The 12,940-nt window shown below is 40.2% G+C and overlaps 1 protein-coding gene across 3 annotated transcripts in view; it reads right to left on the bottom strand.

Annotated features, from left to right (window-relative positions):
• trim2a (tripartite motif containing 2a) overlaps positions 1-12,874 on the bottom strand; it is a 34,831-nt gene extending 21,957 nt beyond the window's left edge. The window contains exons 1-2 of one of the 3 annotated variants that reach the window (XM_056372575.1): positions 12,777-12,874; positions 12,053-12,138 (exon numbers count right to left, since the gene is read on the bottom strand). The gene's annotated coding sequence lies outside the window, so the exon portion shown is untranslated. Of the gene's footprint in view, positions 1-1,027; positions 1,182-7,930; positions 8,088-12,052; positions 12,139-12,776 lie in introns of those variants that run through there. The other 2 variants (XM_056372574.1, XM_056372573.1) reach the window with 2 other exon arrangements.
• Between the last annotated feature and the right edge of the window lie 66 nt (positions 12,875-12,940).

Genomic DNA, 12,940 nt, shown 5'->3' with positions numbered 1-12,940 from the left:
TGAAGCATGCGGCTATCTGTCCTGACAAAATGTACCTCGTCAGTAAAACAGTAACAGCAGTAAACACTTTCAGTTTTTGATTTACTTGATCCTTAATCCACTGCAGGGCACTTAACAGTCATATCAGCACATCAGCAGAAAATGTGACATATATCCATTATCTGCTGTTATTTTTGATATATCTCTGTTATATTTAAATATCTAATTGTACATTTTATATTATTATCTACTATTCATCTTGTTTTGAAGTATTTTATAATGACATTTTGCAGTTTTTCTTTTCTTTGTACTGCAAATTTCCTCACTGTGGGACTAATAAAGAAGAATCTTATATTTAGAGTTGAGATTATATTTTAAATGATGAAATGTTAATCAGCTGATGAATGAAGCCTCATATTTACTCTACAGATATCCAAGTATAGAGAGTGTTGCAGACTATAAAGCCCATGCAGAAAAACTTTTGTGCCATATAAACTTCACTTCACTTTCTCTCAGCAAACATCACATGAACATGCCGTGCACTGCACCTGCTACTCTTCAGGACAGATGAACTGTAACCAGCGAGCACGACAAACAGGAAAAGGAAATGAGAGTCAAGTAAATAATCTCTTGGGAGTCTACGGTGCATGAAACTGCACAGAAAAAGCTCCTTAAAGCACAATTTGCTGAGAATAAAAGACAATGTGAACACCTGAGAGAACGTGAACTACAGCTGGAACCTGTGTTTCTAGTATCTCCTCACAAGACCTCCAGGGCAAGAGCCTGGAATTACAGAAGCATCTTTTAACAATAACCTTTTCCTGTTACAGGAGGCCAAGCAGACTGACGCACAAAAAACAAAAAGAAAAAATAAAATCCAAGACTGTACTCTGCAGAAGGACTTTCCCAAATCAACACCGGTACAGCTTCTCCCTTCGTTTAAATCATATATATTTCCTACTTCCTTTCCACTTGTCATTTTTCCAACTCTTACTCACTATTTCCAACCTCCCTCTCTCCATCTTTAAATCCCAAACATCCCACTTACTTCAACTCCATGGTTTCTCTCCTGGCCTCTCTCTTCTCTGGGGGTGAAAACAACACTGCTCTCAGTCACCTAATCCTCCTCATCTCTGATATAAGTGAAGTGTGTGCAGTGGGCAGAGAGGGGAACGCATGTGAGAGGCCTGAGCTGCTGTTACAATAATCCAAACAGACTGACAGGGTGCCACTGGGCGAGCGGAGATGGAAGGGGGGGGGGCTGCCGGTGGTGTAGAGGGAAAGAACTGACCAATCAGAGGGTTTTTAGTGAAGCCAGCGAGGGGTTGGGCTTAAGGCTTGTGCTGCTCTTTAACCCCGGTGAGGGCAAGAGTCCCAGAGGAGAGATAGATAAGGAGTGACGGAGGACGGGCGACAGAGAGAGAAGAGAGAGGGAAACAGGCCAACAGAAGCCAAATTATTTCAGATGTCTGACTTGGTATGACAGGATACTGTCTGTTACATGCTACGTACCTTTTATCATTTACTGTAAAAAGACAAAATACTTTTAATCAGGTGGATAAAGCTGAACTCTTTCCCCATGTGCACAATTTTATCTCCATTTCCCAGAAAGGCCCCGAGTGTACATGAGCTCTACTTTTCTCTGTTACAAGCTGGAATGACATCATTTTTTGAAGACATGAGTGCACTGAAGCAAAGTAAACAAGACAAAGACGATGCAACAGAACCAAAGACTACAACTCAGGAGCAAAAGAAGAAGTAATTGACCAACAAATCACCACAAATGAGGGCTGACACACAAAACTAACTTCTCTCACTGGTTTGTGCTCTAATAAACATAACTTTAGTTTTTAAACTCTTGCTACTATTGCAGACACAATTCCTGAATTTGGGTTCTGACACCAAAACAATGTTTTTCATGACACTAAACTCTGAGGAATGAGAGAAATATTAATATCCTAGCAGCATGGCTCTGTAGATGGCGACGTTGGTTGGTTTAGACTGAAATATGTGACTGACTTTGATAATACTCGGACTTTTCCTCTAGCGCCACCAGGAGGTTGACAGTTTGTTTTTTAAGTGAAACATCTTGACAACTACTAATTGGATGCTATGAAATTTGATCCATTCATGTTCCCCACAGGATGAATTGCCATCATCTGGATACATTTCTGTTGGTACCAAGAAGAACTGAGGTTCAGGCTTTATTTACAGCTCTGTGTGCGTTGTGTTATATTAGTGTCTCTTTATGGAAATCTTATAGACCTCAGTTGTATCTCGGTACATGAGAGTAAAATCACCATCCTGTTCTGACACTTCCCGTCATTGTTGCTTCATATTGAACATTTCCACCTTGGCAGAAAAACACTGGTTGTTCCATAACAACTAAATCACTCATACCGTCTTTTCAGACTGTACACACCCACTCACACACAGACACACACACACAAACACACACACACACACCCCTACACCTACACTACATAGCACAGACGTATATGCCCCTAGAGAGTTTCCCCATCTCTTGAAAGCTTTAATTTTATTTGCAGACTGCAAACAATGTTTGTAGTAATTATCCAAATGCATCTGTTTCCCCCCTGTACATCCACTCCTACTTAACTGAATTACTTTCAGCACAGAGAGCGGCTCTATATGGAGAAGGGAATACTTTTCATCTTAGTGTTATTTAATGTGACAATGTCGTTAGTATAACCAAGTAAAAGGAAACCAGCTGACAAAATCCACTACTGTGCATTTTGGAGCTCTATATAAACACAAGTATAAAACAATGTAAACAGGTATGAACGCTTGGTTAAGTAATGAAGATAAAACATCTGAAAAGCAAATGTGACACAGCTCATGACATTTCATGCTAAAGCTAACAAACCAGTCAGTCCGTGCAGAAGTCTGAGCGACCACCAGTTTGTCTGCGTGTCAGAGGATAATTAAAGGGAGTCCAATAATTAACTGTGGCAGAAAATGATGATCTGAACCCCAGAAAAGCACAACAACAGTATCAGATTGTTAGGGCGACTTTAACTATTGCCTCCCTCTGTCCCTGGAGTAAACAAAACAAAGACAATTTGCTTGACCTAGATGCAAAAGAATGAAAAGCGATGGAGCACGGAATAATCTGAAACGCAAAGACACACACTGTGTACACAGAGAGCGCTTGCTATGTCCTACCTGAGGTTTTTGTGTTTGTTTTTTCACTCTGCATTAGTCTCAAAGGAAACTACTGAGCTGAAAGAAAGCATTGAAAATGACAGATTTATGGACCACTGACCTGTAAATTACACATTTCCTTTAATTCAAATATAAAAGTCCAGAATCGTTTAGGCTATACGCTAACAACCAGCGACTGGGCTGTCAGTCCGTTTTTATGCTTATGTTTATTATTTAGGTGGGTGATGTTCCTTTTGTGCAATGCTGATATCCCCTGCTGGTTGGAGCATGATATACACGTTCACACAGACAGATTTAAGACAGGGGGAAAGGATCGTCCACCATTACCTCTCTGTGACACACACTGATTCAACAGGTTACTCCCTGTAAACATCTAGGAATCTGTGTTGTATTATGTATTATTCCCACAGGTTGATCTTAAAAGATTACAAACTCTTTCATTCCTCAATCCATCAGATTATTAAATCAGACAGTGGGTTTCCAGGAGGTCAGGAGTGCATCAACCTGTATATGACGGACACAAGATACGGCTCAACACATATTACAGACATACACAAACAATAAAACTGAATACAATGCAGCTGTTTAATAATAATATTATGCTTTTTTTTTGTTAAATGCCACAATATACGTGGAACAGAAAATGACGGATGCGAGACAAATTTCTAAGAAATTCAAAAAGAATTTCAGAGGAACAATGAAGCGCCACCAAGTCCGATCCAGTCAATCTTCAAAATAAAGCTTCGTAACCCTGGCCTCTGCCCAAGAGTTCAAATTAATCAACAAATTCATCATCAACGATAACTGACGCCATCAAGCAGTCATGTAAAACATTTGTTGGTTCCAGCTTCTAAAACATGAGGATGTCCTGCTTTTCTGTTTTACCTCATTGTAAATTGAACATCTTTGGGTTTTGACCTGCTGACTGGACAAAACAAGTACATTTTAACAATAATGGACAGGTTGCTCAGATCAATCCAGGATCAAAATAATCATTAGTTGCATCTATACTGTTTATTGTACTGTACGGGAATTTTCACAATGACTGTACATTACACATGAACTAACAGCAGGCTCATTGACAGATTTCACAGCCCTAACGTGCATCTTGTTATGCGCCTTCACACACAGAGACACTGTGACTTCTCCAGATCCTTTACACTCTCAGGTGTTGCTCGGTTAAGAGTCACTAAGCTGACTGATGTCCCGTGCTAATCAGTTAGCTGTAACCAGACAGACGCTGTGCCGCCGCGGTCGAGAACCAGCAGAGCTCATTGATCCTGGAGGTCACAGAGTCACAGAGCAACAGTTCTGAATAGTAAGCCTCCAGGGCCTTCAGTCACTGGACCAGAAAAGCATCAATATCAACACCAGTCAACATTGGCATGGGAAAAAGATTTCAATCTTTATCTGTGTAATCAAGTGCTAGAGATACAGTAACATTAAAAATCAATAGATGTTTGGATTTGGATTGGTCAGCTATTCAGCTAAAATATTACAGTATTTTTATATCATCTGGGTGTATTACTCCAACTTTCTAACTTGTATTTCTTTAGTGACATTCACAGTACTACTTGTTTACTGTGCATTAGACATTAAAGATTTGAATTTTGACATGATTATCTAAATAAAGTGTCGCACAAATTAGAGATCTGAAGATGTAATTTAGGGATAAAAATTGTTTAACCATTGCTGCAACATTTGGTTTATTTGGAGAACCTGTACAATATAAAGGAATCCAAAAGAACAGTCCTACAATAAACAAAGCATCGCTTGTAAACTTTCAATACTAGTAGCAACATGATGCCTGAGTTTTGGGACTGTTACAAAATTAATTATTTTTTTAAACTTTACTTTGAGAAATATGAACTTGTTTTTTCCACAAAACCCTTCAGAAGTCAAACTTCTCTGATATTTACTGCACACGAACTTTGACTGAGAAAAGAGACCTAAATCAAAAACTATCCAAATCAGTGAAGAAGAATATAATTTGAAAAAAAAACAATATTTGAAAACACATGAACACATGTCTGTCAACATTTCTGGAGCTTATAAGCTTTAGTTTTTGTTGACAATATGTCAGGAAACTCCTGAGTAAATTTTGAAGGCCACAGTTACAGATGGGTGTTTCTAATATTTTGAAAATATTAAACGGTATAGGTTTTTGCAAAGCTGTTGTACCCGGTTGCATAAGACTGCACATTTACAGCTCAGCGTATATGTTCAATCAACCAGCAGTGAGTCTGCACTTTACTGAGCAGCCTTGATGCATGGTGACATGCCAGCTAACAGCTGTATGTGATGTTGAGGGTAAGCAGAACTCTAAACTCCTCACAGCGTCCAGTCGTCTCAGTTTGTTTCTTCATGAGCAGGAGAAAACTCCCGGGCACAGTTGCAGTGCTACAGCTGCAGCACAGTCAGTGCACTGCAGTGGTGGGAGAGTTATGCAGCATTTACTGCACCACTCTCTACCTCTGGTTCCCACGACCACAGCTCTAATGTCACAATGACTGAAAAAAGACGTTAAAGGAATAGTTCAGCATTTTGGGTAATACACCTATTTGCTTCCTCCCTGCTGGGAGTTGCTTAGCTTAGCAATAAGACTGGGAGAGCATGATGGAAAAAGCTAGCCTGGCTCTAAATTTAGTGCATGACACGTTATATCTTGTTAGTTTAATCCAGACACAGACAAAAAATGACACTGTTTTGCATTGTGACTATTTGTCCACCAGTCATACAGATACACAGTGCTCGGTATGTTACTTGAAAATTGTGATCAATTACTCGTTACACATAAGTCTTTGAGAAAGTAATTACATTATTAAGTACTCAGGAGCAAAAGCACGTTGTTACGTTACTCATCATTGTTGTTACTCAGCTGTCCGCTCAGTCAAAGTTGCCTGTAACAACTCCAAATCCTCCACACCCACACATATAGCATCTTTTGAATTTCTGGTTTAACAAGCAGAGAGCTGTACAGTTCGGAGGGATTTGCTGAGCATCCAGCAGTTAGTTTAGCTTCCCTGACTGCACGCAGCTCTCCAGAGCTTTCTGAAAAGAGAGGTGACTCCTGAACGTGCACGTAACTCTGGCTATCACTCGCCACATCAGCTGCTCAAGAACACACACAACTTTAATAGGACAACTTTGCATATTACACCACTCCTCAACCATATCCCAGACCAGTCTTTGCTTCACTCATGGTGGACAGTTTACAAAAAAGAATTAAAATTGGTGCAGCAGCACCAAAGATATTGTCTCTTCTATGGTCAAAACCTGGTGCCTACATTACCCACAAGGCAACTTTACCACCGATATGTTCAGCGGGAGATTTGGGTCTGTTTTGCTAATAGCAGCTAATGTGGCCTTGAGCTGAGATGAGGAGCGGACTATAGAGGTCTGATAAGTTCACTTCTTTCTCACTCCACACATCAGGGTTATTTTTTCATTTTCAAACTTGCAGTCTTCAGACTGACAGCTGGCGGTGACTTGTGTGACATCATTTGAGGCAATTTACTGGCGCCAGAAGATGATTAACTTAGTTTAGCAGAAAGACCCGAAAATGGAAGGAAACAGCTGGTCTGACTCTTCGACCAGCACTCTTCAGTTTACAGTAACACACTGTATCTTGTCTAATTAATGTGTAAATGAACAAACTACAATTTGTGGTCTTAGGGGGAGTAATACTAATACTGGCTTATCAGCCAGTGACAAAACTGGGTAAAGTACTAATGAAACAAGCCATGTTTCATTTTGTTTATATACCTTTATCAAGAACTTGAACTACACATTTATTTTATTTTATTTGTTGCCAATCTTGTACTTTATGATTTGTAATTAACTTTCTAGCATCACAGCACTTTTCTATTTTTCCCAAATGAATCTGATTCACAGACATTTTTTCACAGCAGACATTTTGACTTGTCGTAACACACACACACACACACACACACACACACACACACACACAGGTGGAACCGCTCACAGTTATGATGACTCCATTCCAGCATTTATTGCAGTGCAATGCAGAAACTGATTCAGTTATTGGTTATAGGCCCACTACACGTCAGGATCTGTGCTGTGAAAAGCTCCGTTCAGCTTTAGTGTCAAATCTAAATGCACATACTTATAGGTCAAGTTCAACCTCAAATAACTGAATACTCACCTCTAATTAAATATCTCCTCTTAGAAAACACTCTAGAAGCAGTCAGTACATCCACCTTTTCACAAGCAACCTTTGGGCTGAGGCCTTCTGACGGTAGACCTTGAGAAAATCACTAAATCTGAATCTGTGCACTTGAAACTATGTTAAAACTATGTTCACTGCACATAAAACCACCAGCCATGTGATCCATGACACCCTGTTCGACTCAACTCATGAAGTGCACCAGCAGGCACCGAGGTTCATTCAAGTTTTTGCAGCTTTAAGATGCTGACAGAAACACCAGCCTGCTGCTTGTCCCGCTGCAGATCTGCCTTGGGAACAGACCTGCTGTAAATGGATTAGTGAAGTGGTGCACATTCATAAATTAACATACCATGAGGACGCAGGCAGTAACGACAGGAACCGTCTGGACACTTGCACTTTAAATAATTGGAGGCGTGTGTCATTTTATACTGAAATCAGATATAATTCTTCATCTAAAAGCTTCTTCTGGTTTAATGCGTTAATCCAACTCTCTCATCAAATCAAGTGCAGACGTTCAATTCAATCCCAGCTAATGTTTCCCATTGAAGGACATGCAGTGTGTTCCGTTTCACTCACCTAAAGGTTATCCTATCTGCCGGTGAGAAAACTACAATGACGCATGAGGATGTCGTCAGGTGACAGGCGGTGATCCTCGCTGACTTTTTCCCCCTTGTTGAGCTGCTGTGTTTGTCTGGCTGTGTCTGCTCCACACTCCCCGTCCCCTCTGCTGCTCTGCGCGGACCAACCACGGCTGAACCGGGAGCCGCTTCAACTCACTTCCACCTCGTTTATTAAAGGGATCCTCCGACAATAAAAGGGACAGGCATCCGCCGCCGGATGCAGTTCGAGCTAATTCAGTTTGGAAAAAAATAAAAAAAAATAAAATAGACGACTTCATCAATATTACATACACGTGTAAAAATAGGCTCTGTGTCCATGCATTATTTCTATTTTCCTCTACAGCGGTTATACAAGCGGTTTTGTGGTTTGTGTGACGCGCCGAGTGAAAAAATATTTGAATCACCTATGATAGGCTTTGCTTTATGCAGCCTATTAGCTACTTGTAAAGTGATACAATTTTATTCATTTTTAAATTACATTGTCCTGTCTCCTGTTAAGAACTGTAGACTCCATGTTGGTTTATAAAATAAAAGTTGTTCCTATAAGATAAAATACTTTTTGATCCCCAATGTGAAGTGTCATAGCAACAAAAGTACAAAGCACAAAAACAGTTACTAAAGTGCAAAATAAATGTAATTTCTAGTAAAAGTCCTACATTTAAAAGCTTCCTGAAGTGAGATTACATTTAGTCTGCTATTCATAAGACGCATCTGCTGACGTGGGTCATGCCTAAGACCTCAGAAGACTTAATGATCAAGAAAAGCTGGAAGAGGGTTACAGATCAAAAAGAGTTTAGATATTCACGAGTCCACAGTCAGACAAACTTTCTCTAAATGGAGATGATTTAGTTCTGTCACTAATCTCCCTCGAGGTGGGTGTCCTGCTGAGATGAGTCCAGAGACTCAAACGCAGATTGATCAGAATTATGCAACAACGAAACTAAACAGTGAAAGTAACAGCAAGAAGCCTAAACTAACCGTTGGAGCTGGTTAACCTCATAGAGCACGGTGTTCTGCCATGGACACCACAGAGCTGCATGCATAAGGTTTGTCAAAGACTTTCTACAACACTACTGAGAAAAGGTTTTATATGGACTGAGGTTCAATTGTTTGGGAAGAACATGCAGCACTATGTGTGAAAATGGCTCAGCACACCAACATGAAAACAACGTCCCAAAGGTGAAGTAGGATGGAGGAAGCATCATGATTTGGGGCTTTGCTGCCTCTGGGCCTGGACGACCCGACATCATGGGGAGGAAAATGAATTACCAGGTTTATCTGACAGGATAATATCAGGGCGGCTGTCAGAGAGATGCAGCAGGACAACAACCATAAACATGGAAATAATACAGAATGACTTCAAACAAAGAAAATACAGTTCTCGGAGAAGCCCAGTCTGATCCCAGACCTTAACTCCGTAGAGAAGCTGTTGACTCTCAGAGAGCGGCTCACACAAGACATAAGATCATGGCTGAGCTGAAGCAGCTGTCCATTGTGCAGGTTTGATCAGCAGCTACACAAAGAGATTGTTTGAGGTTATTGGAACTAAAAGAAGTTCAACCAGTTATTAAACCCAAAGGGTTCAATTCGTTTTTCCACCAGCACTGTGAATGTTTAATGGGTGTGTTCAATAAAGAGATGAAAGATTACACTTGTTTCTAAAATAAACTTATATACTGTACATTATTAGCATCTATCATGAAGCATGAAAAAAGAAAACTGAGTGTGTTTGTAAAGTTTTTCAACAGCACCAGCCTCCTGCTGGGACTCCTGACGGGACATCCCAGCACCAGTTGTAACTGTGGTTTCCAGTCGGGCCCCTCCCTTCTTATGAGGGAGGCTGTTGCCTTGACAACCCCTACATTATGCAGCAGCCCATGAAAGACTCTTTTCAGATTAAAAAAGAAAGAAAGAAAGAAAGAAAAGAACAGAAAGAAAGACAGAAACAGGTTATTTGCATTCCTTTTCCATTACTGATTTTGTGTGATAGAAAAAAAGGCGGCATGAGGTTTATTGTCTGGTGTGTATCGGAGGAGGGGGAGGGGTTGATCTTGATGCATCTGAAGGCCTCACAACTATTTTAGAGAACTAATGCAGTGTGTGTGCATGCATATGTGTGTGTGTGTGTGTGTGTGTGTGTGTGTGTGTGTATTTGTGTGTGTATTTGTGTGTGTTTGTGTGCCACAGTCAAAGGGCATCTGCTTAGTATGCAGCGCACAATCACAGACTTGGTGCAAAGATTTCTGTTTGTTTCAGCATCGCGTCTCTGTTTCTTAAATAACTTCACAGGTACAGTATGAAGTATCCAGGTCCTCGTGAAAGCTAAAGAAGCCACATCAAAGTTTTAAAAGTCCTTTACATGTGAAACTCTGCATTCAAAGTGCTACCTCAGCAAAAGTGCAGAAGTATTATCAGCAAAATGAGTTCAAAGTACAGAAAGGAAAAGTTCCTATTATGCAGAAAGGCCCCTCAGAGGATTACACATTCACAATATAGTGATGCAATAACATTTAACATGCAATTCAGTGTTGTAGCATTCAAGGTGACGCTACTTTAAAATATGTTTTATTCCATTTGACAGTTAAAGCATCCGATTGTACAAGCGATTGTTTTGTATGTAAGATTTGGTCTGAAAAGTAAAGTAGACCAACAAAGTAACATCAGATGGACTGTAAAGTACAAAAAAGTACAGTATAGTTAAATCCAAGTTACTTTCCACCACTGACTAAAACTTTAAAGTCCTTCCATGCAGTGCACAGTGTAGATCAACAACAGCTTTCTGCTTTAAGTTTGAGAATTAAACAGAATATAATGAATCTCACTGTAAAAACTCAATACTCCTGATCAAACTTTGAATGTTAGAGGGGGGAAAAAAATACCATATTCAAATAATAGCATCAAAGCAGCTACACATAAAGAGCCAATAAATCCTACACCACAATGTTTCCTACATGTGAACTGACCCTGTAAACGAAGTCTGGTTCGAGAACAAAACCAGAATGTGCAGAGTAGAGTTTGATCATTTGTCCATAATTTCATGTCTCTCTGGTCACAGCTGCCTGCACCTGCTGCCGCCATTAGTTCAGTAGAGCATGGTGGGATTAGCAGAAAGCTCTGTGAATGGCTGCTGAATAATTGACCAATTTCTTTTGTCTCATTCACGCTGTTTTGGTTGAACATAAGCTGAGGACCAAATAGCGACGAATGTCTGATGTGGAAATGATAATAATGAGGCTTTTGTGGAGTGAAACAGTTATCAGAGAGGATGCCGTTGAATGTACAGTATCATCTATGTCGGAGAAGGACATCCACTTAGTCAACAGAGACGTATTTGCTGTGAAGTAAAACCCAAAGCATGAAACAGCTGATATACTTCTGTCCTTTTACTGATGTGAGATTTCTGTCCTGACGCTGGCAACAGGAAAACAGATGAAAAATCAACTGTATTATGTATGACCGTCAGATTTATTTTAAAAAGCTGCAGCCCTTAAAATAAATTACCATCAAATCTCCAGACCATGTACTGCGTCTTAGCAGGAAGTGAGTTTGAGTGTAGCTCTGATAAAGTTATTGCAGGAACAGTGTCTGATACAGTAGTACTTGAATAATGTATTTTAAACTTTAATAGCAGCCATGAAAATGTATGGACTGAATTAATAATAATGTGAATGTAACTCTGAATATTAGCGCTGCAACCAACGATTATTTTCATCACTCCATCGTTCATTCCATAGTTCTGTCAAAATGTGTCCATAACAGTTTCCCAGAGCCCCATGTGGTGTCTTTATATTCTGTTTTATCTTCCTATCAATAGAAACCTCAAAGATACAAATACAAATTCTCAAGTTTTGTAAAACCAGATCCAGAAAATGACTGAAACTGAAGATCTATCTTCTCTCAAAATAGCAGCTTATTGAGCAGCTAACTGATTAATTGGCTCTCAGCTCTAGTGAGCATTTCATTCATTTGATTTCAGCATTGTATTGTAAGATAACATGTAAAAAAAAAAAAAAAAACTTTGTTTGAAGGAAAAGCAAAGTTTCTGGCACTAACACAGTGTGTGAAGTATGTCCCTCACCCCATGTCTATTTCAGTGGCGTCTCTCTGCGTCTGTTGGGCCGGTCGAGGGGTTTGACTTTCACCGCGTGTTCACGTCTCGTAGATCTGAGGACAGAAGGAAGACGTCAGCATCAACCACATCAACACTCCACTGTCAGGCTAAAGCTTTTCTCTCCTACTCTCTCAAGGAAAAAAAAAACACTTCAGTGTTTTATTGACACCTGGGCAGCTGTCTGCAAACAGTCAGTTGTATTTAGACTGGCTGCTAAGCTCAGCAGTCCTCTGTGGATCTTACACTGATAATCCCCCGTGGCTGTAGTAGAATGAGTCTGTGAAACCCAGGCATGTTGTTACTGTGCTGTGGAGGCTGTGGCACATACATTTACATGCATACATGCGTTAAAGGTCAGAGCGATGCTGTGACAAGAATCAGCAGCGACACTGTGTCCTTTAAAGTGACAGGGAGTAAGGTCACCACCAGGATACCGTAGTAAAACACTGCACAGACTGTCAGCTGGTATTAAAAAGCAAAAGAATCTTTAAAGAATGAACTCGCGTGTACTTTTTTTAGCTGTAAATGATTGATGTAAGATAAAATCAGCTACAGATATCCAAACAATCAGTGTCGGAGGATTTGAAATTCCCCAGAAGAGGAGGGGCTTTTTAAGAACTCCCAAAAAACCACTGCTGTAGCAAATATGCGCTGAAAATCGCTCATAATAGAGACACAAGTTGTGACTCACTCTTTCTAGGGATCATGTTGCAGAGGCGTCCTTCCTGTGCAGGAACGTTGTTGTCGCTTTACTCCCGGTTGTCTGATTCATGACGTACTTGATGAGCAAGGGGACATCCTTGAGCTGCTCTTTCATCCACCAAAGATGAAAAAAAAAAGAAAAGAACATGAATG

This window comes from Seriola aureovittata, chromosome 3 (assembly GCF_021018895.1).
Source record: "Seriola aureovittata isolate HTS-2021-v1 ecotype China chromosome 3, ASM2101889v1, whole genome shotgun sequence".
NCBI classification, from domain to species: domain Eukaryota; kingdom Metazoa; phylum Chordata; class Actinopteri; order Carangiformes; family Carangidae; genus Seriola; species Seriola aureovittata.
The sequence above is the reverse complement of the archived record's forward strand: the minus strand, read 5'-3'. Positions and strand labels throughout refer to the sequence as shown.